The sequence below is a fragment of the Notolabrus celidotus genome, chromosome 1 (assembly GCF_009762535.1).
Source record: "Notolabrus celidotus isolate fNotCel1 chromosome 1, fNotCel1.pri, whole genome shotgun sequence".
Taxonomy (NCBI): Eukaryota; Metazoa; Chordata; class Actinopteri; order Labriformes; family Labridae; genus Notolabrus; species Notolabrus celidotus.
In genome coordinates this window covers 566,121-591,271 of record NC_048272.1, presented here as the reverse complement: position 1 = coordinate 591,271, position 25,151 = coordinate 566,121, and the positions used below count along the sequence as shown (strand labels likewise).

The window sequence follows — 25,151 nt, the reverse complement described above, 5'->3', positions numbered from 1 at the left end:
TAGGTTGCCTTTGGTTTGGACTGAATCGGAGAAAAGCTCTCGGAGAGGATAGCGAAAGTATGCACCCTTATTTGGACGCCATTTTTTATGTTCAAAGCTAGGTGGCGCTCTTCCTGTTGAGTTTCGAATATGGGTGCAAGAGGCTTTTTTGTGCATCCTGATGCCATGAATATGCGTATTGATTTTCAAGCATGTAGCTCAAAATAACCTCTATGGGGAGGGATTTTTGAAAACTGTAGGGGGCGCTATTGAGCACATTTTTTCGACTTTTTTTGCGACACCCAAAAATGTCGCAATTTTCCTGAGGACTGACGAGTGTGTTGGATGAGGTGAGATTACGTGCATTTTAAAGTCACAAAAATAAATTTTCCGACATTTTTTTTTGATGCCCCACCTCAAATTCTGACACACCCACAATTTTCGTCTGAACGGAATGCCTTTACTTTGTATTAATCGTCAATGGGTTTACTATAGAATGTGCCTCGTTTTGACTGAATCAGAGAAAAGCTCTAGGAGAAATTAGCAAAAGTATGCACCCTTGCACGGACCCATTTTGGCCCCATTTTTCATGTTCAAAGCTAGGTGGCGCTCTTCCTGTTGAATTTCGAATATGGGTGCAAGAGGCTTTTTTGTGCGTCCTGACGCCATGAATATGGGTAGAACTTTTCATGCATGTAGCTCAAAAAAACTCTATGTGTAGGGTGTTATTTTTACCTCTAGGGGGCGCTACTGAGAATTTTTTTGCGAGACCTATAATAACTTGCAATTTTCACCAGACCCGATGAGTGTGCAAAAATATCCATGCTTTCATTCACGTTCAGGGGTCCAAAAATGCGTTTAAAGTGGCGGAAGAAAGAACAATCCTTAGGGTTACAATAGGGCCTTCGCCACCATCGGTGCTCGGGCCCTAATAATAATATTTAATAAGTAAGAAATTGAGGAGTGTATTAAAATTCATGCTCCTCCTGAAGGAAAAGCGGCGTGGTCGTTGTCCTAGTAATTGTTGTGCGTGAGAAACACAAGGTTGAACTGCGTGTGTCTCACGCCTAATGCGTCAGACTTGAGAGCCCTGTAATAGCTAGTTAGCTAGCAAGCTAACCTTTGCTAGGTGACAGAACGGGGCTGTGTGTCACAGGGCAAAGGACAGAATGTCTGGTGACAGATCAGGAAATCCTGCATAGACCAGATCAGCCCATTTTGGTTCGCCCTAAGTGGTCTACGCAGGCATCAAAGGGCACACCCTTCGAAGGATTCAGTTCCTTAATTAGGACGACATATACAATCTCAAAAAGAAAAATGGAGGCGTATAACAAGCTCATAACACTCCTACAAGTTACCAAGACAACTTCATCTAACCTTCACTTCCAGCCTAAAACAAACTTCAAATAACAGGCTGCACACAAGGCCCACTAAACATCTTCACTGCTGCAGGGGCTCTACAGTAAATCCTACAGACCCTGGCATGGCTATTTGACCCTCTTCTCCAACACCAACAGTGACTCAGAGGGAGAAATAATCATGTCTGTGAAGGCGTTTCAGGTTGACAGAATTCCTCTGGAGAGGAAAACACTCCCACGGTCTTATTACTGCGGGTCAAGTGAGACCTCCACACACAGAAGAACAAGCAAAAACAGACAGGGAGTTAATAAGACCTGGACAGTTTACAGTGGAAGATAATATCGCACAGTTTGAAGCATGTGGTTTCAGTTCTGTAATGCTGCGTTAGCCCAATAACATAACATCACCAGTTATTCATGGGGTGCAGTCATGTGTTTTCATTTCACAGACGTTAACGGAAATTTAGACAAGCTTTTGAGTGAAAACTAAAACTTGGATGCACGACTATTTTTACAGATCAGCATAGAGCCAGAAAAACAAAGGGTGACAAGCCTAATGTTGAGATTGAAAATATTGAAATTATGCTTGCAATTTACACGCTTCTTGCTCAGCACAAATCTCCTGCGTCACTGGAATCCTACCTTTCCAGGTAACTCAAGGAAGCCATGACATGTAAGACGGACAACACTTGATCCTAGAGAGACTCCACAGTACATCTTCTACTTCTTTCACTTTCAGCAGGTCTATGCCTGTATGTCGGCATTGTGCTCTCAAAGTCTTTCATTAAAGGTGACATATCATGCAAAATTGACTTTTTAATGGTTCTCTACCTGAAATATGTGTCCCTGTCTACAAACCCCCTGAGAATGAAAAAAATCCATTCTGCCCCTGTTCTGATTTCTCCACCTTTCTGTAAATGTGTGCTGAAACCAGCCGTTTCAGACTTCCGTGTTTTTGTTACGTAACAACAATATCCGGTCTGTCACGGAGTCAGAGCTCGGAGCTTGTTCAGCCCATAGACTGTATAAAATACAACTCAACCCCTCCTCTGTTTTTCATTCCCTGCACACATGTGTGCTAACAAGGAGCTTAGGAGGGAGGCATGCTAGTTGTAGGCTGTCTTAATAAACTCAAAGGTTGGTTTTACTCCCCACGTCTGCAGATTTGAAGATCTAGTGGATGATTTGTATTTATCATGGATAAGTGCTAGCGCTAGTTAGCATAGCCACATAGCTACATGTTCATAGCTGTAGCTGTAGCTGTGTACCAAGACACACGTGGACATACTGATAAATAAAACAACAAGAAACTCTAAATCTGTGACCAATCGTTCAGAAAGGTCCTGCTACAGGCGCCTCTCCGTCAGGATCAGATTCTGGATCAGATTCAGAGGGTTGAAGTAACGTGATCTCTGAGCAGCCGTGTATATTCAGCCAACATGTAAACATTAGATCAACATGCTGGAGAGCCGAGGTCACACCCACTTCCTGAGGGGGCGTGGTCAGAGAGAAAACAGAGTGTTCTGAGGAGGACTGAATAAGAGGGGTTTTCAGGCAGACCAAAATCTGATTTCAAAGTGTTTTTTTGAGCATAAACTTTAAAGACATGTTTTGGGGACCTCTTAGACCAATATATATTCATGAAAAAAGCGGGATATGTCACCTTTAATTGAAAATGTGAAAGGTGCTCCAAGAGGTAGACATGGCAAATGAACAGCTTGTACTGAGAGGAGGATGATTATGTGTTTGCTAAGGGAATCACACAATCACTGGAGCAGCAGGTCGGCGGTGTCGTAGTGGTAGTGGTGGTGGTGGTGGTGGTGGTGGTGCATTCAAACACACACAAACATGATTACCAAACAAAAAAGCTCCCATGAGAACAAGGAAATGATCAGGAAGTCAGTCTGACTTCTCATCCTGACACAGAGAAACACCTGTGGTATATTTCAACCCTAAAGTACTGTTCAAGTCGTGCTGAGGGAACCATATGTTTTTTTACTTCTAACTCCAAATGGGGCGTTGCTAAACTTTCTGTGGTCTACTTGTACTTGTTACATTTTCTAAGAAAAGCTGTTGATGTCCTTCTCTAACCCTAAACAGTTTAGAAAATGATTACTCCTCACAATCTCACCAAGGAGACATTTAACCTTCTTTCAGTATCACATTACAAAAAGCAGTAATGCATAGGTTTAGCATTTTTAACCAGCTATGCTTTCCAGGGTCTGGTATAAATCAACCATGCCCTAAAATGCTAGATACATAAATTAGAGAGAAGAAATGCTATTTATAAGATAAAAATCTGCAATGTCTAAAAAATAAGAAGAACTGCATGTAGATAAGATCTGTTTGTGTGCTTCTCTGCCTCTCATTTGAGCGCTGTGGTGCTAAAAATAGACAGGAGACAAACTTCTGGTTTCTGTAATAGCATATTCGTTTCACAACCATCATCCTCTTTCTGTGAGCCTTCTGCAGCAACATGCTCAAGCACATGCATACACACATATAGACTTTGCAGGTGCACACGCACACACCACACACACACACACACACACACACACAAATATACACTAACAAGTCACACAGAAACAGTGACTTCCTGTTTCTAAAGTTAGTCTGAACCATAACATCCTCTTCGTTCATTTAGAAGAAGAAGCTGCTATTTTGGTTGAAGGGCCTCGTTGGCTCATTGTTGCAGCTCGAGAGTCACAGATGTCTTTCAGCTGTATTTATATTCACATTGTGGCTCTAAAATATGATTTGTTTATTGTTGGGCTGGAGAGAACTCCACAGTGGTATTGGACGGAGTTAAGTCTGGAAGTCACAGATTAGGGTTAAGTGCTAGTTACTATTTGCATACATAAACACAGGTCGTCAGCCTGAGGTTTATGCCTGGTTACATGAGCAATAAAGCAGAAAGAGAGAAAAATATGGTCAAATTGATTAACTGCATCCAGATCCAAGAGCCCTCTTTTAAAAATTTGAAGCACAAAGTTTCACAGCTCCACAAATTAAAAACAGCTTGAGAGAGAATGAGTCAGTAAGACACTTGGGTACTATCTTCTGATCTACTCTGATCTGCAAAAAAATGCCAATCCAGATACTTTTCTTCTTGAGAAAGTTGTGGGGTGTTAATGTTGATAGACTACAGTACTATTTATTGAACATCCTCATCATTGTTAACAACAGCAGGCTGCTAACAAGCTTTGCCAAAACACTGTTGGCATGTACCTTGACGGTCTTGTCCATGCTAATCAAGTCAGAGTCACTCAGAAGGCAAAGGCCAGACCTTCACCACCTCCTCATAGAGAATAAAGACTTCTGCCAGGAGGGCCAAATCAAGCAGATATCTCATATACAGTAATTTGATCAATCAACAGTTTGGTTCTTGAACAAACTGTAAGAGTTGTTGCCATTGAACATTTATTGAAGACTGTTAGACTGTGTCTCATAGTCTTTTCTCACTTAATGACTATCATTGGCCACGGTTACATGATGTTTTTTAATTCAGAATTAATTATTCAGAATTAAAGTATTCTCCTTCATGTTTACATGGAAATAGTGATTCTGAATTGAGGTTTACATGGAAAACACGTTTAATCGTCTTTATTCCTCTTAAGGTCTGGGGGTTGGGAAGGGTTCTGATTGGACAGGGGCGGGCGTGACGTATCTACCTTCTACCAGAAGAAAACAGACTCCAGTTCCTGCTTCTTTTATTTTCAGTTACAACATGGAAGACCACACAATAAGAACAATTTCCACTTTGATTTTGATTCTAGTTTTGAATAAGCAGCTGGACACAAACATACTGCTTCACTTTCATCAGCTGAGGAGGAGAAGAGAGAGAAAGGACCGGAGAAGAGAGGAGGAAGACCAGACTTTGGGGAATCAAAGCCAGTTAGTGCAACGGCTGCTCTACCTCAGTCCACTGACACATCCAGCTCACAAGGCCAGACAGCATTGGATGAAAGTGTGAAGCAAGGAATATTAAATAAATCATGGAATATGTGCCCGCAAATTTAATTTTAATTCTGAATTAAAGAGGAATTAAAAGTCTCATGTAAACGTAGCCAATGTAGCATCAGTGTTTATATGAGTTTATATATATTTAAAGTTTTCTTCTGAGGTGTATTCAGGGTTCCCACTCTTTTCCAAAGAGCATTTTCCAGGACATTTCCAGTGATGATCAAGCTGGTGTGACAGTCTAAAATTAGTTCCTAATTTAGTTCCTAAATAGTCTAATATGTTCCTCTCAGTGGAAGTCTACATTAAAAGACATGCAGTCTATGGCTATCCATGAAATCATCTCTTACATGCTTTAAAATGATGGCAAATTGATAATAGAATAATGCAGCCACAGCAATGTACAGCACTTTAGTTTATGAGTGCAACCAAGTAACAATGATGGGCAACTCTCATCTCAGCTTTCCCTTTTCTCAAAAAATATAAAATGAGCTAAGTAAAAAACAAAAGAGCCAGCAAAGGAATCTGGAAGCTGCCTTACTGGAATAAATAAATAATGATCAGTGCATTAATTGACCTAAATATATCTGAATGACACAAATGGCTACAAATGTTGAGTGGGGATGTGTTTTTTTTTAACCTCAGCAGGTCACACGCAGTCATGTTGGAATAATTTTCCAGGACATTTTACTTTTTCTCCCATTTTCAAGGACTGGAAAACTGGTCAACTGTTTTCCAGGTTTTCCAGGTTTTCCAGGATGCGTGGGAACCCTGGTATTGATCAAGTTGTTCTAGCTGCTTGTATGAACTTCTATTGCCAACAAACTTGCCCATTGGGGTCAGTACAAATTTCAACATTAGCCAGTTTAAATAAACCAGAAACAGGTATTTCTTCAGTGAATGCTTAAGCATACATTTACCAGAATTAGACAATAACAAAACATTTTATAAAGCGGTTGTGTTTAAATAAGAGGAAAGAAGTGTGGAAAAGAAGGTTTCATCCTTTCGCTTGCTTTCAATGTAAAGGCATATTAGCCTGATCAAGAACTTCTCCAAACCAGGCCTGCTGCTTCTGTCCAAAGGATCTCTTAACTTAAAGGTGACATATCATGCAAAATGGACTTTTTAATGGTTCTCTACCTGAAATATGTGTCCCTGTCTACAAACCCCCCGACAATGAAAAGAATCCATTCTGCCCCTGTTCTGATTTCTCCACCTTTCTGTAAATGTGTGTGAAACGAGCCGTTTCAGACTTCAGTGTTTTTGTTACGTAACAACAATATCCAGTCTGTCACGGAGTCAGAGCTCGGAGCTTGTTCAGCCCATAGACTGTATAAAATACAACTCAACCCCTCCTCCGTTTTTCATTATCTGCACACATGTGTGCTAACAAGGAGCTTAGGAGGGAGACATGCTAGTTGTAGACTGTCTTAATAAACACAGAGGTCGGTTTTACTCCCCACGTCTGCAGATTTGAAGATCTAGTGGATGATTTTTATTTGTCATGGATAAGTGCTAGCGCTAGTTAGCATAGCTACATAGCTACATGTCATAGCTGTAGCTGTGTACCAATACACACGACTACATACTGACAAATAAAACAACAAGAAACACTAAATCTGTGACCAATCCTTCAGAAAGGTCCCACTGCCTTTCTGGTAGAGGTCGGTTCGACTCCCCACGTCTGCAGATTTGAAGATATAGTGGATGATTTTTATTTATCATGGATAAGTGCTAGCGCTAGTTAGAAAGGTCCCTTCAGAAAGGTCCTGCTGCAGGTGCCTCTCCGTCAGGATCAGATTCTGGATCAGATTCAGAGGGTTGAAGTAACGTGATCTCTTAGCAGCCGTGTATATTCAGCCAACATGTAAACATTAGATCAACGTGCTGGAGAGCCGAGGCCACATCCACTTCCTGAGGGGGCGTGGTCAGAGAGAAAACAGAGTGTTCTGAGGAGGACTGAAGAAGAGGGTTTTTCAGGCAGACCAAAATCTGATTTCAAAGTGTTTTTTTGAGCATAAACTTTAAAGACATGTTTTGGGGACCTCTTAGACCAATATATATTGATGAAAAAAGCGTGATATGTCACCTTTAAGTCAGCTCAAATGTAGGTTGCCCAATAGAGCTCTAAACTCTTCTCAGCACCATTAATAATATTTTCCAGTTTATCACAATTTGAGAAAATTCTGAATTTGATTCAGAAGCAGAAAAAGTTATTTTTGAAATCCTACATTATGTCTTATCATGACCTAAATATTGCAAGGATTGTTATTGATCCCAGTTTAATGACACAAATCAAAAGTTGAATTCACTTATTTGCTCATTATTCAGAGCTGCAACCCTGTACCCTTGTGTACATTCTCAACCTGGTTGACAGTAGGCTCTGTTTCAGCAGCAGATCCACACTCATAATTCTGTTACAGCTTATCCACTATGCGGTCCACCTTCAGCAGTCCACCCAGCCCGCCACCCTTGTCCTTTCCTCCGTCCCTCCCCCGTCCTTACGTTAAGAGGAATCCACAGCTGTTGGGGACATTCTGTCCCTCTGCTTCCGAGCAGCTGGAGTATCAATCTCCTAACGTGTGCATCCATATGTGTGTGTGTGTGTGTGTGTGTGTGTGTTCTCTGGGTCCATCCAATGTGCGCCAATATATTAATAGCTTGCAGTTGTTTCCTTTGAGTGTACACAGCAGGTCTTTGTGTTTGCATAAGTAGGATCTTCTTGTGCGACAGTTGAGGGTGCGTGTACACGTGTATCAGTGTGTCGGTCCTGGTGTGTGTTGGTGCCAATGTATTAATAGTGCCCATTTGTTTCCTTTAGAGAAACACTGTGGCTCTTTGTGCAAGTTGCAGTGTGTGCAACCATGCTGGTTTATTTTTAGAGTCACCTGTCAATAAACACTTGTGTTATTGTATGTAATCAGGCGAGTGCACACATGTTGATGACAGTGAGTTTGTTACATATTAATAGCAGTGCAGCACTTGTTCTCATGAGTGTGTGGCGTGTGTGTGTGTGTGTGTGTGTGCTTTTGAGTGTATTAATAGTATTCCCAATTGCCCACACATGCCTCTGTATGTGAATGGCGTGTGTGCAAGTGGCTGTCAATAACTTTGGCCTCACATATATATCAGCCCAACTGCAGATGGATGAAGATAGAGTTCACTACAGCCAGTTGTATGTGTGAGCAGATATATATTCAGTCCCTCCAGGATTTCGCGGGATTTTTTTGTGATTGTTGCGTCCCAAAAAAGCCTGAATTTGCGACAGCTTTTTGAAAAAATTGAAAAAGTTGCAATTTTTTTTTTTGATTTTTTCCCCCAATAACATCTCAGGGGGAAGTAAATACGCTAAATTACAGTAGTTTTCAGAAAGCATTCTTGATGTGGCCACTGACTGTATTTTGATTCTCTTGATTCACAGAAAAATGCCATGAAAGGACTGTATTGCACATTTACGACGGTCCCTGAATGCACCTCGCAGCGACTGATGCACAGTCAGTTCACGGCACTCTGAAATTAATCTGAATCTTTGATGACAAGGAGTTGATCAAAACTTACTAAAGGTGTCTGATGTTTCACCAAACTGGAATAAATCAAGCTGTAGATGCAGAGCTTTTTACGGTAACCACGGCAACAACGTCAAACATCAAATAGTAAACAGACGTCCCCCGGTTGTGTCTTTGTCACTAACACACACCGGGGGTAAAAATCATCAATGAAGATGAGACAGATGCATGGAGGTGAGGAGAGCTGGTTCATAAAGCACACCTGCTGCAGGTAGAGACCATTACCTTTTTTTTTAAGTGTTTAAATATATATATATATTTTTTTTACCCTTTTCTTAACTTGAACACCCAAAAAATATCAGGTGGCACAACCAGGGATTTGTCAAAATGTATGTACTTACCTATCATTTATTCTAACTGAAACTTTTAGGAAGTATCCTTTAGAGTGGTTACAGTGCTTTACACATTTATATTTTGTAAGTATATTTTTTATTTACAATATATTAGGATTTTTGCATTCTATTGGCCAGGTTTAAAATATAATTTTTTACAGTTTTAGGTTGGTTGTACAACCGGACATGGAAAGTGTTACCATCCACCTATAAGTTGACAAAAGCTTTTCTATTATAATTTAAGAGACATCTACAAACCTTTTAACTCAGCCATGGGAATTAGTAGGGGTCCTCTGAATTATTTAATATGTTGAAGTCCATTATAATTACTGACTTTCAAAATAAAAGCTCCATGAGTACGGTGGTGCCACCCTGACATTTGAGAACATGCAAATTGCTGGACAAAAGGTTTTAAATAACCATTGGTGCCTTTAAACTATTGATATTTATGAAATTGTGTTCATTTCAAAGCTCTTATATGTAAAATCATGCCATGGTGTTTTAATTTGAATGTATTGTTATTCTTAAAATACATTTTTTATAGTGTTTTAAGTCAGTTCACTTGCTTGGACGGTTGCACCACCTGACATTTTCAGGGTTTGAGATACTTAAATATAAAATGAATCTGTCTTTTTTAATGTACTGAAATTGTATTAAAAATAAGCAGGTTTTATAGAATCAATTGATGTATGTCTTAAAAAATAACAAACTACTTCAAAAGAAAATAATGGATTCGGACACAAAAATAAGACATTTCCCATTTGTCTAGTCTTTTCTGTATTTCTGCTAGAACTGTTTTGGAGATTCCCTGCTACCCTCATCGACCAAAAGCTCAGAGGTCAGAGAGTTATAAGACTCCTCTTGATGCTGTATCCCTGAGGCGGGGAGGGAATAAGATGAGAGGGTCACTGGCACACTGAGTGAGAAGTTGTGTGTACATGAGGGTGTCACAAGCTAGCATGCTCTTTACTGTGATTCACCAGCTTGATTTCTCACAAGCAAAACAGACCGACAATTGTTGAAATTACATTTTTTTCTACTTTGGGATCCAAAAGGTCAATTTTTTTGGAGGGTAAAAGAAGCTCTAAATTTGGCCCAGGGATCAGTCATAAGGTTGGCATGAGACTGAAACTCTGTCTTGCCTGAGGCAACACACAATGTGTGGTACTGTAAAATGGATTAACAATGATACTTTCATTACACAGCAGGTGCTTGTCGTTCATAAAAAAGAGTGAGTGCTTGTACAAATACACACCCTCATTCAGACAAACCACACACAAATTATCACCTCTACATTGTCCTCAATTATGCAAATCAGAGCTTGAGCTGCTGTTTGTCCTGACGGGAACTCCAGCTGGCCTCCTTTATGTAACTCAAAGCTTCAGGGATGAGGATTTACTGCTGAATTACTGTATCAGGTCAGTGATGTGTTTACCTCATCTCCACCTACAAACATCCACCTCTGCTCTGTGATCCTTCAATAACCAGATGTTACCTCCAGTAATGTGGCCTCCACACACCCACAAACCAACACTCAAATAAAATCACATTGTTTTTTTTTAACATTCAAAACCCCGGGCCTGGCATAAGGATGATTTGACTAAGAGTGCAAGTTTAAAGCTCACTTCCTGCTGTAAGAATCACATGTGTCTACAGCACACAGTTTATAACTGTCTGTTGTTGCACACTGGGTCTGATGGTTATGTACACAGAAGGGTTTCTTTGTTTCTAATACTCCCTGCAGTCAGTAAGACAAAGGTTACTGTCTTATAGTACTGGGGTGTTTTTACTGCTGGTTTTGATTAAGTAAGCTTCTTTGTGCAAACTGTCTTGAGTCCCATAATTCAGGTACATTTTTTGCTCTCTTTCTCTCACACACACACACAGAATAGATCTCTCCCATGATTCACAAATTGAGTGATGTTCCTGTTGCTGTGGTTTTTTTTTTTTTTTTTTGAGAAGCAGAGTGTATCAGTAGTCAGCTGAGTTGATCTTAAATCAGGAACAGGAAATGTGATCCCGGGCTCTGGCCGGTCCAGAACACTGTCCCTATTGTCAGGGCACTGCTGTGGCTCACACTGGGAAAACACTGGGGACTTTTAAAGGTTATCTGTCCTGGGAAAAGGTTTATGTTCACTTCCACAACTGGCCTGCAGCTCAAAGATATGACCAAAATGGACACCCAATAACCTCATAGAATAAATATGACTCTTTTACTTAAAGAGTAAAGGCCCACATGGGCTCAGCAGATAGGTCAACAAAGGAGCTAAGTCAAAGATCTTCTCTTTAAGTCCTTCTCAATCAGAATTAAACTCAGCAGTCAAATACTCAAGAAATATGTGATTAACCCACTGGTGGTGGAATGCACCTTTAAGATCAAATTAATCACCAAATGCAGAATGGAGTGTAACATAAAGGTATTCACATTTGATGTCTGACACTTATTCAGTCCCTCCAGGATTTCGTGGGATTTTTTTGTGATTGTTGCGTCCCCAAAAAGCCTGAATTTGCGGCAGCTTTTTGAAAAAATTGCGGTGAAAGTTGCGATTTCTTTTTTTTTTTTGCTTTTATCCCCCAATAACATCTCAGGGGCAAGTAAATATGCTAAATGACAGTTGTTTTTAGAAAGCATTCTTGATGTGGCCACTGACAGTATTTTTATTCTCTTGATTCACAGAAAAATGCCATGAAAGGGCTGTATTGCACATTTACGACGGTCCCTGAATGCACCTCGCAGCGACTGATGCACAGTCAGTTCACGGCACTCTGAAATGAATCTGCATCTTTGATGACGAGGAGTTGATCAAATCTTACTGAATGTGTCTGATGTTTCTCCAAACTGGATTAAATCAAGCTGTAGATGCAGAGCTTTTTACGGTAACCACGGCAACAACGTCAAACATCAAATAGTAAACAGACGTCCCCCCGGTTGTGTCTTTGTCACTAGCGCACACCGGGGGTAAAAATCATCAATGAAGATGAGACAGATGCATGGAGGTGAGGAGAGCTGGTTCATAAAGCACACCTGCTGCAGGTAGAGACCAAGCTAACACTGAGCCCCTCAATCTATAAATAACAACGTTGTCATCGTCACTTGTCCTGCCTGCTGTCCCCTCTTTTCACCCGTTCTCTCTGTGCGTGTTTTATTGTTGAAAAGTGCCGATCAAGTGAGGACTTACGTTTATGTTCCAAGGAAGTCAAATTGATGACGAAACCGATGACGTGCAGGGGCTGAGGTTAAGGTAATTGGTCAAATTTGCGGGAAAGTTACGGTGATTGTATAAAATTGCAGGGCCGCGAAAAAATCGCGCTGATTGGTTGAATTTGCGTTGATAGTTTCGGTCGCGAAATCGCAACTTCCTGGAGGGACTGTTTATTAGCTGACTGCATCAAAACATTGTGAATGTGTCCCATTTGTGAAGCTATTACTTTCATTATTAGCTTAAAAAATGTTTTAATCATTGGAAGTTCAAAACATTTTTTTTATTACACCCCCATTGGTATTAGAAATATGCAAACCAGTGTTACATTAATTCATTTTTGTTTTAAGAAGTTAAAGCTCCTGTGAGGAACTTCTGGTTTGTGTTAAAGGTGACATATCATGCAAAATCAACTTTTTAATGGTTCTCTACCTGAAATATGTGTCCCTGTCTACAAACCCCCTGTGTATGAAAAGAATCCATTCTGCCCCTGTTCTTATTTCTCCACCTTTCTGTAAATGTGTGTGAAACGAGCCGTTTAAGACTTCCGTGTTTTTGTTACGTAACAACAATATCCGGTCTGTCACTGAGTCAGAGCTCGGAGCTTGTTCAGCCCATAGACTGTATAAAATAATACTGAATCCCCCCTCCGTTTTTCATTACCTGCACAAATGTGTGCTAACAAGGAGCTTAGGAGGGAGGCATGCTAGTTGTAGGCTGTCTTAATAAACACAAAGGTCGGTTTTACTCCCCACGTCTGCAGATTTGAAGATCTAGTGGATGATTTTTATTTGTCATGGATAAGTGCTAGCGCTAGTTAGCATAGCCACATAGCTACACGTTCATAGCTGTAGCTGTGTACCAAGACACACGTCGACATACTGACAAATAAAACAACAAGAAACACTAAATCTGTGACCAATCCTTCAGAAAGGTCCTGCTGCCTTTCTGGCAGAGGTCGGTTTTATTCCCCACGTCTGCAGATTTGAAGATCTGGTGGATGATTTTTATTTATCATGGAAAAGTGCTAGCGCTAGTTAGCATAGCCACATAGCTACATGTTCGTAGCTGTGTACCAAGCAAGACACACGTCGACATACTGATAAATAAAACAACAAGAAACACTAAATCTGTGACCAATCCTTCAGAAAGGTCCTGCTGCAGGCGCCTCTCCTTCAGGATCAGATTCTGGATCAGATTCAGAGGGTTGAAGTAACGCGGGTCTCTGAGCAGCCGTGTATATTCAGCCAACATGTAAACATTAGATCAACGTGCTGGACAACCGAGGCACATCCACTTCCTGAAGGGGCGTGGTCAGAGAGAAAACAGAGTGTTCTGAGGAGGACTGAAGAAGAGGGTTTTTCAGGCATGCCAAAATCTGATTTCAAAGTGTTTTTTTGAGCATAAACTTTAAAGACATGTTTTGGGGACCTCTTAGACCAATATATATTGATGAAAAAAGCGTGATATGTCCCCTTTAATTCTAGGGTAAAACAGAACTCCCTTATCCCTTGCTGATCTTGTCCTAAACGCGTGTGAGAAACTTTTTGTTTTAACAAGACGTGACAAAAAAATCACATCCTGTTTTTTTTTAACAGCGAAGAGCCTCATTCACTGTTCATCTTCACCACGAAAAACACCGAAACCTGCTCTTTCTGCAGCATGCTGTAAATCACTTCATCCGACACCTACCCCCCCAGCAGCGGTTTCAGGCCCTCAAAATAACAGCATAGACATGATCAGTCCTGTAGCTGATGGTCTTGTAGCTGTTTAATTTTGTAGCTCATACAGTAATCTATTGGTGATTTCATACTTTGCATCATATTTTTGGGTTTTGGACTGATAGTCTGATTAAACAATAAATCTGAATATGCAATTTGGGCCCTAATAATGATCATCTTTTGCTATCTCCTGATATTCAATAAACAATATGAGAGCATAGTTAATCAAGAGAATATTGTATTGATAAATTGATCCTTATTGCAGCTTTATCCAAACTTGTACTTCAAATAAAAACTAAAACACATTTATTTAATGCTGCTCAGGACTTAGGATCTTTTCTTTGGGTTAACTTGGGGACATATACCAAAAAAGTTTTTCATCACATTTAGATGTTTAGCTTTTAAGCTATTAATCTTCTAATCTTGTTGCTTAGCGCCGCTCGAGTGGCTGCTTGTTGCAGCAGCTCTCTCTTCATTGTTCTTATATCTGTTGAGTTCTCTTTGTATTTGGAGCCTGTCAGGACCTTTAATGTATCATTTGTTGGCTATAGACACCAAACTGGCTACGTTTGCAGTGGTGTTTTTACTATTTTTGTTTGTGTGTGTCTGGAGATCCTGTGTGTATTCATGGTAACATTGTTTACATACAAGATCAGCTGTTAGCAGCCCGTAGCATGTTGATGCTAAAAGATGCTAGGCCCAATGTTCCCTGCAAGCTGAGGAGAAGGAGGCGAGGATGGCATGCTGGTATTGAGGTGCAAGCTAAGAAAAGTTGACATGAACCTGTCCTTATGGGGAATTTAAGATCTATCTACAATAAGGTGGACGAGCTAACCCAGCACTAGAGTAGCATCATGCTAACAGAGCTAACACCAGACATGAACGCCACATTGGAAGGATTTCACCTGCTGTGGGCGGACAGGACACAGGAGAGCAAGACTGAACTAACTGGGGAAGAAGGCCAGCTCAGTCCTGGACCCTGTGGAGGTGGTGGCTGACAGGAGAATTATGGCCAAGCTGTCGTCTCTGATAGACTTTTCTTTTCTATATATATTGTTGAAATTCTTGTTCTGTACACCTTTTTGTTTGCTGCTATAACTCCATGAATTTCCCCGTTGTGGGACGAATAAAGGAGTATCTTATCTTATCTTATCAAGAGAATAATGTATTGATAAATTGATCCTTATTGCAGCTTTATCCAAACTTGTACTTCAAATAAAAACTAAAACACGTTTATTTAATGCTGCTAAGGACTTTGGATCTTTTCTTTGGGTTAACTTGGGGACATATACCAAAAAAGTTATTCATCACATTTAGATGTTTAAGGTGTTTTATTTCTGAATGCATCCCCTCCATTATTAGGAAAGAGTGTAAATTCACACAATCATACCTTTGTTTGTTTGTATATTCTGTAAAACAGGGCGAGACAAAGAAATTCACAGCTTCATACCTCAAGGGCAAGTTTAAAAAAAAACACTGTCTGCCTGTAATCACATCACATTGCAATTGTGTGAGGATTATATAACTCACAAGCATTAGTTTCCAACTAGTTGGGAAAGAGTGTGACTCACAGCTGATCCGAGTGTAGAAGGACAGAGAAGACTTGTGTTGACATCAAAATGTCTTGGTGTAAAAGAATGTAGGCAAACCCCACAGACAGAGAAACAAACAGAATTTCATCATCTCCAGTGCAAGTGAAAATATTTTCTTTGAGATGATAACAGATAAGTTTCTCTTGAAACTTCACTAACATGGGGTTTATCATTACGTCAGAGCCAATCTTAGAGGCTGTCACAGTTTGTGGAGCCATGGGGCGTTTGTTGCCAACATTTTTGGGTAAGATGGCGCCAATTGTGTCACATAAAGGGGTGCTTATCAAAATGAAAGACTATTCAGTGATGAGCTTTTTTTGTGTGATCACACACACACGCCTGCCAACAGTAAAAGACAGAAACATGCTCCATTGGATCTTGTGATTGCACTGTGTAACCATGTGAAACTGTGACCGTATTCTATGTGTTGTTTTGTGTGCTTGTTGTGTGTTGTAACCTATTTTGTGCCGCCGTCTTGGCCATGCACCCTCTTGAAAAAGAGGTTTTAAATCTCAATGAGTCTCTAAGAGTATAAATAGGGCAACCATGCATGCATACAGGTAAACAATTAGTCAGTGTTTATGATGAGCACTGGTTACCTGACATTGTGAGAGGAAAATGCAAAGGAGTGACGGCGAGATTTAAAAGGTAAAAAGAGAGCGGGCTGCACTGTGGAGGTGGTGTCAATTCCTCTGGCATGGTCCTCGTGAAACTAATGTAACTGAATCCTCTACAACACCGGGGCTATGACCTCATCAGGGACCTGGACACATGAGAACATTATTCCACGCATGGCTGCCTTTTGTATTTGTGTGTGTGTGTGCGTGAGTGTGTGTGTGTGTGAGTGTGCTTTTATTTTGTGTGGACTAAAGAGGGCTTGTGTGGGTTCCACACATCCCCCCCCCCCCCCCCCCCCCCCCCCCCCAAACTCATGTCATAATACAGCTCACACACTCAAAACTAGCTGCCCACCCTAAAGTTACTTATCCAGTCACCTTGCTTTACTATTATTTTTGTCATTTTTGATAGTAGAAATATACTTTTTTGATTTCCACTCAGGGAGTGACATCATGTATGTGACTGGCCATGTTTTCAGCATGCGGTCGGTCAAGAACGAACTCACTTGTACCACCATACCCGGCTCTCCAAACGTAAACAGCTATGGAGGGAGGAGAGAGATACACGTTTTCTAGCTGGAAATATAGTCACTATTTTAGGTTCATGTCAGCTAAAGATGATAGCATTAAACGTGACATATTCTGCTCTTTTTCATCAACATATATTGGTCTAAGAGGTCCCCAAAACATGTCTTTAAAGTTTATTGCTCAAAAAAACACTTTGAAATCAGATTTTGGTCTGCCTGTAAACCCCTCTTTTTCAGCCCTGCTCAGAACAGGCTGTTTTCTGTGTCTGTGCCTTTAAATGAGAATGAGCTCTCTGACCACGCCCCCTCAGGAAGTGGATGTGCCCTCGGCTGTCCAGCATGTTGATCTAATGTTAACATGTTGGCTGCTCACAGACCCACGTTACTTCAACCCTCTGAATCTGATCCAGAATCTGATCCTGACGGAGAGGCGCCTGCAGCAGGACCTTTCTGAACCATTGGTCACAGATTTAGTGTTTCTTGTTGTTTTATTTGTCAGTATGTCAACGTGTGTCTTGGTACACAGCTACCAACATGTAGCTATGTGGCTATGCTAACTAGCGCTAGCACTTTTCCTTGAAAACTAAAAATCGTCCACTAGATCTTCAAATCTGCAGACGTGGGGAGTAAAACCGACCTTTGTGTTTATTAAGACAGCCTGCAACTAGCATGCCTCCCTCCTAAGCTCCTTGTTAGCACACGTGTGTGCAGGGAATGAAAAACGGAGGAGGGGTTGAGTTGTATTTTATACAGTCTATGGGCTGAACAAGCTCCGAGCTCTGACTTCCTGTTACAGACCGGATGGCGTTGTGACGTATGAAAAACACTGAAAACTGAAACGGCTGGTTTCAGCACACATTTACAGAAAGGTGGAGAAATCAGAACAGGGGCAGAATGGATTATTTTCATTTTCAGGGGGTTTGTAGACAGGGACACATATTTCAGGTAGAGAACCATTAAAAAGTCCTGTTTGCATGATATGTCACCTTTAAGGGTCGTTGTTTACGCTGTGCTGCTGGTAACAAAGTACTATCTAGCTTCAAAAACTCTACGTCTAATTTGAAGAAACATTTGGAATCGCTGCACAGCACAGTCAAGCTTACAGAGCAAGTCCCAACAGGGGATGCTAAGCAGAGAGCAGCGAGCACAGCCACGGCCCCCACCCACCAAACAACAAAAGCTGGACTTCGGTGCAAAACCAGTAAGTGAGGGAGAGTTATAGAAGTTGGTCGGGCGGTATGCTGTAGAACAGCGGTTCCCAAAGTGTGGGTCGGGACCCCCTGGGGGGTCGCGAGATACAAATGGGGGGTCGTGAGGTTTCTTCTAGAATGTTTTTTTTTTTTATTATCCAAGAAGAGAGTAGAAAGAAAGGTACTTTATTAATCCCCAGGGGGGAAATTCAATTTTTTCACTTATGCTATTTTTTTGGACATGCTACACATACAGCTTTTTTTGGTATATACATACAAATGCACACACATGCAGTGAACATGCTTAGGGAGAGATGTCAGAGTGAGGATACTGCCGTCAACTAGCGCACCCAGAGCAGGTGGGGGGTCGGTGCCTTGCTCAAGGGCAGCTCAGCAGTCCCCAGGCAAGTGAACCAGCACCTCTCCAGCCACTAGTCCACTTGCCATACTGGGACTCGAGCCGGCAACCCTTCAGTTCCCAAGCCAAGTCCCTATGGACTGATCTACTGCCTTCCCCAATAGAATAGTACATTTTACCCATTATAGTAAAAAATATCAACACAAGTAGAAGCTAAACTTGAAATAAAACATTGAAAATATAAAAATGTAATGAGTTTTCTGCCTTTCTTTGTTGCCTGATGTCTCCTAAGTTTAGTGTTAGTGAACAGTTAATTATCTAAAGCATCAGTAGCAGCAGATTAATGCATAACTGCACAGGAAACACAGACACATGCTCATATAGGGAGGGTCATTTTCTGCAGACCAGCTAAATGAAGCCACATTAAATCACTTTGAGTTAAACTTAAAATGTCAGGAGATACATTGTTTACTTTCTATTTTTCGTATTGATATGTTAAAAATGCACTTCCAATAAGGTGAGTATTGGCAAAACCGGTTGTAACTGTGGCAACACTGGAAGTGAATGAGTCAAACTTTTCAATGACGTTATGTTCAGAAGGAAAATCTACACCAGCCCTTCACAATGAAGCCTTAATACCTTAATTACACAATTGTTAGCACTATTTAACACCTTCATGTTACTTGTCAGATTAGGATAACTACCAGAGACTTGGGTTTCACATTCCCCAATTAGAAGGAAAGCAATTAAGTCATTCAGTCTGTGCATCTGACTCTGGGTCATGACCTCGACATGTTGGGCGTACACTAACTCATTCAGGAAATTATTACAGCCTTATTTAGTGTTTCAATTCTTAAAACAAACAGGAGAAATCATCTAACTGCTTCTGCAAATCTTGGGTAAGTGGGATTTTTTTTTTTTTTTTTTTTTACACCTGTTCAGTTTGGATGCCAGCCAGAAAAATAAACCTTTACAGGGTATGCTGCTGAAATATTCTTCATATGTGAACACAAATTAAACATCTCTATTTTAGCAGAAGGCATGAGTTGCAGCAGAGCAACAGATAAGATCTTATTTGGTACTAAAAAAAAAACAACTTTCAAATGTTTGCTCCATTTTAAACAGACATTGCTTACCTTTAGGAGTTCAAAAGTGAAGCATGTTCTACCTGCGAGCAGCCAGGTTCAGGGCAGAAACAGCGAAGTCAGATAAAAAAAAAAAACCCTGGTGCGACTTCTGCACGTCTCATGTGGACTGGTTTCAGTCGAAACCGGCTGTACTTTGTGTCAGTTCAAAGGCTCGTCTTCTGAATTCTGAAGGAAGTTATAAAACCTCCTGAGATATCTGTAGCAAGTTCAACCCAACACTTCCAGAAAAATGTCAGAGAAAGACTGTCCTCCGTCACCGAAAGCAACTTCCACTTCTCTGTCTCCTCCTCTCTGAAGTTAACTATCGGCAGTGAAACCACCGCTGATAAAAGCTGCCCGAGTCTCTCATCCGTGTGTGTGTGTGTGTGTGTGTGTGTGAGTGAGTGTGAGTGTGTGTGTGCTGCTGCTGCTGCTGGTGGTGGTGTGAGAGCTCCATCTACTGAACTACATAAGGTAAGGATCATACTGTTTAATTAATTTAACTGTTAATATTAAATCTTAAAAACACTTTATAGTTAGTTATCAGTTAGGTAATCTAAGGATAGTACTGGTTAATATTAAATCTTAAAAAGCATGTTACAGACATAGACTGTAAAAAAATATGGACGTAGTATCCGTGACGTCACCCATCTGTTTCTGAAGAGCTGTTTTGAGACCAATCGGCTGCGGCAGCCATATTGCTTCTGTCGAGCCAGTGTGACGTAAAGAGGCGGGCTTTGAGCCTCCTAGCCAACAGCTGCAGTGTTCCCACCAAGCGGCAAACTCCGGTCTCAAACGATGAAGCCAATGCTGAAGTGCTATAAACTGCAATACATCGAAAATCCTCTTGAGGCTGGCTGCAGAAACACCGGAAACCACATAGATATGAATGGGAAGAAGACGATCTTTGCAGCATTAATGAACATGTTTACAGCCTGGTTCAAAAAAGGCTTGGCCCTATGAAGCTAATCTCTCTAATGGCACACACTGTACGGGGGGTGAATTTTTTTCTAACGTGACGGTTCAGAAGATATTAAGATTACGAGTTTTGCCCAAATAAGGACATGACTGACGCGACTTCCGGTCAGGAACACACAGCCATTGGCTAAGAGGCTCACACTACGCCTGGTTGAGTTCCGCTGCCGTCGATTTGCTTCAAAACAGCTCTCAGGAACAGATGGGTGACGTCACGGATACTATGTCCATATTTTATACAGTCTATGGTTCCCACCAAGCGGCAAACTCCGGTCTCAAACGATGAAGCCAATGCGGAAGTGATATAAACTGCAATACATCGAAAATCCTGAAAATCTTGAGGCTGGCTGCAGAAACACCGGAAACTACATAGACATGAATGGGAAAAAGACGATGGCTGTTTCCGAAATCGCCTACTATACTAGCAGTACGTACTGATCAAGCGGCAACCTCCGGTCTAAAAATATGAGTCAATGTGGAAGTGTTAGAAGCTGCAGTTCATCGAGGACCGCTTGAGGCTGGCACCGGAAGTACCGGAAGTCACATACACATGAATGGGAAAAAGACGATCTTTGCAGCATTAATAAACATGTTTACAGCCTGGTTCAAAAGATGAGTGTAGTCTGAATAGCTCATTTCTCGATGTCCTCTCACTGTGAGGGGGGGGAATTTTTTTCTAATTCGGCAATTTCGAAGATATTGAGATTACTAGTCTTCCAATGAGAGGCACAGCTGCCTGTGGGAACACTGCAGCTGTTGGCTAGGAGGCTCAAAGCCCGCCTCTTTACGTCACACTGGCTCCACAGAAGCAATATGGCTGCCGCAGCCGATTGGTCTCAAAACAGCTCTTCAGAAACAGATGGGTGACGTCACGGATACTACGTCCATATTTTTTACAGTCTATGGTTCCCACCAAGCGGCAAACTCCGGTCTCAAACGATGAAGCCAATGCGGAAGTGATATAAACTGCAATACATCGAAAATCCGCTTGAGGCTGGCTGCAGAAACACCGGAAACCACATAGACATGAATGGGAAAAAGACGATGGCTGTTTCCGAAATCGCCTACTATACTAGCAGTACGTACTGATATGTCCAAAATTCAGTATGTAGTAAGTAGTATGTGAACAAGAGCAAAATCTGCAGTAAGCCAAAACTCCCCGGATGTCTACTGATTCGGGAAAATATCTCAGTGTGCATCGGACCAGTCTGCCTCGCGTACTGTTTCCCATAATGCACAGCGCTCATTCTGCTTTTGCTTTTTCCTCATTTTTTGACGGGAGGAAATCCGTTTTTGGGTGCTGTGAAAGTTATCAAATTACATATAAACCACTTCCTAACTTTTTAAATCATAAATGGATGCTAAATAAGCATTTTATTTATCGGCTTCGTCGTTGTTTACTTCCGCTTTCCGAAACCGGGAAACCAGCGAAGTCTGGCTCAGCATGCTGCATGACAGATCGGACAGAACAGTCATACTACATACTAAATTCAAACGCAGTATGTAGTAGGCAATACCTACTGCCTACTACATTAGTAAGTAGTATGTAGCAGGCCGTTTCGGAAACAGACGATCTTTGCAGCATTAATAAACATGTTTACAGCCTGGTTCAAAAAACGGCTTGGCCCTATGAAGCTAATCTCTCTAATGGCACACACTGTACAGGGGGTGAATTTTTTTCTAACGTGACAGTTCAGAAGATATTAAGATTACGAGTTTTGCCCAAATAAGGACATGACTGACGTGACTCCCGGTCGGGAACACACATCCATTGGCTAAGAGGCTCACACTACATCACACTGCCTGGTTGAGTTCTGCATTTCCAATATGGCTGCCGCCGTCGATTTGCTTCAAAACAGCTCTCAGGAACAGATCAGTGACGTCACGGATACTACGTCCATATTTTATACAGTCTATGGTTCCCACCAAGCGGCAACCTCCGGTCTCAAACGATGAAGCCAATGCGGAAGTGATATAAACTGCAATACATCGAAAATCCGCTTGAGGCTGGCAGCAGAAACACCGGAAACCACATAGACATGAATGGGAAAAAGACGATCTTTGCAGCATTAATAAACATGTTTACAGCCTGGTACAAAAAACGGCTTGGCCCTATGAAGCTAATCTCACTAATGGCACACACTGTACGGGGGGTGAATTTTTTTCTAACGTGACGGTTCAGAAGATATTAAGATTACGAGTTTTGCCCAAATAAGGACATGACTGACGTGACTCCCAGTCGGGAACACACAGCCATTAGCTAAGAGACTCACACTACGTCACACTCTGCCTGGTTGAGTTCCGCATTACCAATATGGCTGCCACCGTCGATTTGCTTCAAAACAGCTCTCAGGAACAGATGGGTGACATCACGGATACTACGTCCATATTTTGTACAGTCTATGGTTCCCACAGGCAGCTGTGCCTCTCATTGGAAGACTGGTAATCTCAATATCTTCGAAATTGCCGAATTAGAAAAAAATTCACCCCCCTCACAGTGAGAGGACATCGAGAAATTAGCTATTCAGACTACACTCATCTTTTGTACCAGGCTGTAAACATGTTTATTAATGCTGCAAAGATCGTCTTTTCCCCATTCATGTGTATGTGACTTCGGGTACTTCCGGAGCCAGCCTCAAGTGGATCCTAGATGAACTGCAGTTTATAACACTTCAGCATTGGATTCATATTTTTAGACCGGAGGATGCCGCTTGGTTACAGATAGTTATCAGTTAGGTAAGCTAAGGATCATACTGGTTAATATTAAATCTTAAAAGCATGTTATAGTTAGTTATCAGTTAGGTAATCTAAGGATAGTACTGGTTAATATTAAATCTTAAAAGCATGTTAGAAATGTTGGAAAGTAATCTAAAGTAACTTATAAGAGATAATGATAAAAGCAGCTCCTTCTGAAGCTCAACAGTCACCTCAGAGAGATTCTTCAGGACTGAGTTCAAGGCCTTTTTAAACACTTCCAGGTTGTTTTAGTATTTTCATGTTGTGTTTTTCAGTAAGATGTACTGAAAATAAGTTAAAGGTTAAAAAAAGGAAAGTTTGGAAGGCATAGATATCTGTTTTATTGTAATGTTGGAGTATTGATGTTCTGGAGTTCTGATGACATCTCAGACACAGTTTGAAGTTTCAGCCTGTTTTAAAAAATGAAAGTGGGTACATTAGTTTGAGCATACATACATACATACATACATACATACATACATACATACATACATACATACATACATACATACATACATACATCTTTTTGAAAAATTTCCGAATCCATTAAAATAAATAAATCTGGGACTAACTAGTAAAAGATTGTGAGCTACGCTAGGACTTGATTTCATGTGACCTGGCCAGACTTGTCCTGGTCTCGTGAGGGAGTCAATAGGTTTGTTGTTGTTGAGTTAAATTGTGTACCTAAGGGGAGAATTATGCCTTGAGTTATTCAACAAGACTCCTCTAATTTCATGTCTTGGCAGGACATGATAGTCCATTCTCAAATCACGGGATGTGAGCAAATTGAATTTTATAGCATAACTTCCATTTTGATCAGCACATTCTGGAATCAGAGCATCTTCTGTTTGCAGAGGTAGACTGTGCTAAGCAGCTGTTGCTTCATACACTTCACCACCCTTCTCAGTTAAAAAGAAAAGAATGTATATCAAATTAAATGGAAAATCTAAAGATGAATTATTTTGCTGTTTTGTTATGAGCTGAATGTTTATTTTGGAGGATTATTGATATCAGTTATATTATTGATGTCAGTGAAGGTGTCTGAAGGGCACATCATGTTCAAATGAAAGAGTACAAATAATCTAAGGCATTGAAATTGAAATTGAAAGCATCACTTTCTGATATTTTCAATTAAAATCCTAAACCGGTGTAACAACCAAAATAACATTTGCCTTGATTTAAAACAATTTATTACACACCAACTTCATTTAGTTTTTATCAAGGAGCATGATGATGTGGCACTAACATTTATATTTCTATTATTGTGTTATCATCAATGTCAAAGAGCTCTGCCTTTTTATCTCTCCCCTTCACACTTTTTCCAAACAGCCTCTGCCCATCATTAAAGCAGTGCCACTGCTGGATCTCATGGGGTCAGTGGTGGTTCCAGACCAATTTTACTGGGGGGGCCAGGCTGGGGCCAAGGGTGTTGTCAGAGGGACACATTCAACCCTGATAAAAGAGACTCAGAAGGGCGAGGACCGGCTGAGAACAAACTGGCAAAAACATCAGTGCATCCCTTTATACTAGACATATATACTACTGTGTACTAGATCAACATGCAGACTGACAGCAGCTGTTTGGCTGTTTACACTCAACATGAGTCCCTTAGCACTCTAAGGGACTGGAACCAAATGCCACACACGTGTTCCACCTGCAACATCAGCACGATACTAAAGCTTTTTTTGTTGTATAATATTTGTTTGGTGTGGAGGGGGGGGGGCACAGGGGGGTCCAGGTTCAGTTTTACAGGGGCACTGGCCCCTGTTGGCCCCTCCCCAGAACCTCCACTGCATGGGGTTTAATGATCTCTGAGTTGATGTTTGTGCGTACCTGTCTGAATGTATGAGAGTGGATTAAAAGAAGAGGGACAGTCATCATAAAAATCATCCCATTCTTAAATTACAGTGAGA

The 25,151-nt window shown here is 41.1% G+C and overlaps 1 protein-coding gene across 2 annotated transcripts in view; it reads right to left on the bottom strand.

The window, feature by feature from the left end:
* The window catches only part of LOC117822931 (histone deacetylase 7-like), a 97,743-nt gene that overhangs the window by 59,129 nt on the left and 13,463 nt on the right, over positions 1-25,151 (bottom strand). Inside the window, exon 1 of one of the 2 annotated variants that reach the window (XM_034697908.1) lies at positions 19,537-19,974. The exons of the other annotated variant lie outside the window; for it this stretch is intronic. The gene's annotated coding sequence lies outside the window, so the exon portion shown is untranslated. Of the gene's footprint in view, positions 1-19,536; positions 19,975-25,151 lie in introns of those variants that run through there. 2 annotated transcript variants of the gene reach the window in all.